Source organism: Sceloporus undulatus, chromosome 1 (genome assembly GCF_019175285.1).
Source record: "Sceloporus undulatus isolate JIND9_A2432 ecotype Alabama chromosome 1, SceUnd_v1.1, whole genome shotgun sequence".
Classification (NCBI taxonomy): Eukaryota; Metazoa; Chordata; class Lepidosauria; order Squamata; family Phrynosomatidae; genus Sceloporus; species Sceloporus undulatus.
Window position 1 is genome coordinate 81,844,492 of NC_056522.1, and position 3,596 is coordinate 81,848,087.

Below are 3,596 nucleotides of genomic sequence, written 5' to 3' on the forward strand. Positions count from 1 at the left end.
AATGTTTTTGTTAAAAGTCTCATGAGCATGATCAGGAGGGCTTAAACTGAGTTATGTGAGGGAAAGAGAGAGTATTATTGAGGGCAGGAATCTGTTAAGTGCTGGAGATAATGGCATAAATGTTATAGTATAGGAACTCAACAGTGTTAGGAAAAAACTTTAAATAAGCAGATATCTCTACACTAATGCACAGATCATGCAGAATAAACAAGATGAAGTTGAACTCTTAACATAGCAAAGCAAATATGATATAACAGGGATCACTGAAACCTGGTAGGATGAGTCTCATGATTAAAAAGTGGTAACAGGGGGGATAATTTATTTCAGTGAAAGAGACCAAACAGGAAGAGGAGGAGTAGCATTATATGTCAAGGATGCTTACACCTGCTAAGAGATCCATGACTTAAATCCTGAAAGCTAGGTTGATAGCATCTGGGTAAAAATTAAGGGGAGCAAAACAATAGGGATGTCATTGTGGGTACAGACCGCCATGCCAGATTGAGAACTTAGACTATACCTTCCTAGAATGGATGACCACACATTTAGAAAGAAGTAATGGGGGACAGCAACTATCCTGATATATGCTGGAAATCAAATTCTGCCAAAATTTAAGGTCCAACCAATTCCTCACTTGCTTTGCAGACAATTTCATTCTCCAGAAAGTGGAAGAGGCAACAAGGAGCTGTATTAGATTTGATCCTAACCAACAATGATGACTTAGAAGATTATACAAGGGAAATGGGAAGCCAAGTGTAGTCAGACATGCATTCCAGACAATAAAAAAGCCAATTAGGATATTAGGGAAATATACTGGGTGTGACCCCATGGTCAGGAATACTAATAGAGAAGAGTGTTCATGGGGGATGGAAGTTTCTTGAAAGTGAAATGTTGAAGGCACAATTTCAAATAGTTCCATTGAGGAAGAAAAAAAAGGGAGGTGTCTAAAGAAACTAGGATGGATGTCTAAAGAATTTGTAACTGAGGTAAAATTTAAAAGGGACAAGATACTACACTTGATCTTAGCCAAAAGGCCAAGAAGCGATCCTAAAAACTTTAGACCCATCAGCCTATTAATATTTATCTCTAAACTTTATGCAAGATACCTGTTAGGTAAACTAGAGGTCTGGGCTATGGAAAATGACATTTTTGCAGAAGAACAAGCCAGGTTTAGGAAGGGTAAATCTACTCTAGATCAATGCTTTGTTTTACATCATGTGATTCAAAAATTCTCCCAAAAAGATAGAAAAGAACTTTTCACTGCTTTTGTTGATTTTATTTCTGCTTTTGATCTAGTCAACAGAGATTGACTCTGGTCAAAGTTAGCGGTGGCAAATATTGGTAGAAGACTGCTCCTTCTAATTCAAATGTTACATCATAATACTACCATCAGGGTTCGACTTGGGGAAAATGGGGTTCTATCCGATAGCATCCCCACAGATAGAAATGTACGCCAGGGTTGTCTTCTGGCACCCTTTTTATTTAATTTCTATATTAATGATGTTGTCCAAGCCTTAAAAGGATCAAAATTTTTCCCAGCTACTGTTCAGGATGTTAAACTTTCAGTGTTGTTATATGCTGACGATATTGTTTTGATTTTGGTCACCTTAATTGGAATGCACAGACTCTTAAAGAAGCTAAATGAATACTGTACAAAGGAAATGTTAATAGTCAATCACTCTAAAACCAAAGTTGTGGTTTTTGGTAAAAAAAAACCCTTCATCGGTGGAATTTTGAGGCAAAATCTATTGATCAACAATCCTATTACAATTACTTGGGTTTAAGATTTCAATCTAATTTGTCATGGAAAACTCATTTTGTTGCTACTAAGCTAAAATCATCCCTCCAGGGACGTAGCCGGGGGGGGTGTCCTTGGGGTCCAGACCCCCCCCCCTTCCATTAGAAGAATGAATGGTGTGTGCTGCTGCGCCACCACACCCAAGCCCCATTATAATGGTGGCACTTAGTCTGGACCCCCCCCCCTTCCTAAAATCCTAGCTACGTCCCTGATCCCTCTCTATAAATTCTTTGTTGAAATTTCATAGACTTCAAGGAAGTCACTTAGTAGCACCTACTATCGAGGTTTATCAAAGAAAAATTGTTCCCCAGTTATTATATGGAGCAGAAATTTGGGGATACAACACTGTCTCAAATTTAGAAATTGTTCAGAACTTATTTCTAAGATCCCTGTTGGCTGTCCCTAAGTGTACCCCTGTTTCCTTTTTGAGAGCAGAAACAGGCCAATCTACTCTTCTAGCTGGTACACATACTGCTCTTGCCTTCTACTGGTTAAAGATGTTATCCATGAGTGATTTGAGGCTCCCCAAAATACGTTTTTCAGAACAAATATCTCTTAATTCTCCAAACTCTTGGGTATCTATAGTTAGAACAATATTACAGAGCTATGAGATTAATGTGGACTCGCTTCCAAATTATGCCACCCATAGAGTCAAGCAACTGCTTAAAGAGAAAATTTATCTTGCTTCCAAATGGGCCGATCTTATTTCGCTTTCGAGCTCTTCTTTTTCTCTTTGGTACCCATTGTACAAGACTTCATTTGGGTTAGAGTATTACTTTATTATTCTTACTTTGGCCCCTGCTAGAAAAGCATTTACTGCTCTAAGATTCCAATGTATGCCTTCTGCCTATTTGACGGGCAGATATAACAACACTCCTGTCCATCTAAGACTATATATCTGCAAAACTGGGGAAGTGGAGAATATAGAACATTTCCTTCTACATTGCCCTCTGTATATATCTCCGAGACAAAGGTTTCTTGATTGTATTTTGAAATCCCTTTCCGGTAGATCTTGCTTTAAGCAGACTTGTGTCCTTTTGGATGGCAACAATGCATTTGTTACTTCTAAGGTAGCAAAATTTGGTTTAGCTGCTAGCAAGATTAGAATTAGCTTTCTTGATGGGAATGATGGCTAGTTCCAGTCTAGTTTTATGGTTATATTATTTTATCATTTATGATGTATTATTGGCCTTTTGTTGATGGATCTCTTTTATTAACTTTACCATGTTGTTTTTGGTGATTTTTGTGCTTTTTTTTTTTTTAAAAAAAAACCTCTGTTTTTGTATTTACTGGTTGGATATATTTTATATTGTGATGGCTTTTAGCTTTTAACAATAAAATTTCTACTAAAGCAGTGCTTCTCAATTATTTTCTGTCATGCCCCCCTAGGAAGAAGAAAACACTTCGCGCCCCCCGCGCGACTGTAAATAGTATCATTTGTCTATAAAATTGTTATAAGTACACCTCTGCATAACAGAGCCTTGCGCCCCCCTTTATGGAGCCTCACGCCCCCCCCGGGGGGCCCGCCCCACTATTTGAGAAGTACTGTACTAAAGGGACATGTACAAGGAATGTGCAAAAGGAGAAACTGCCAAAGAAGAATTCACAGTCCAAATCCCTGCTATGCAGAAATACACAATCAAAGCACTCCTGACAGATGGCCATCCAACTGTTTAAAATCATCCAAAGAAGAAGACTCTACCACACTCTGAAGGAGTTGAAGAGCTCTTACTGTCAGGTAGTTCTTACTAATGTTTAGGTGGAATATTTTTCCCCGCAGTCTGAATCCATTGCTCTGTGT

General features: G+C 38.4%; 1 pseudogene; it reads right to left on the reverse strand.

Moving 5' to 3' along the window:
• Positions 1-965: 965 nt before the first annotated feature.
• On the reverse strand, positions 966-1,043 carry LOC121920076 (annotated as a pseudogene).
• Positions 1,044-3,596: the final 2,553 nt, after the last annotated feature.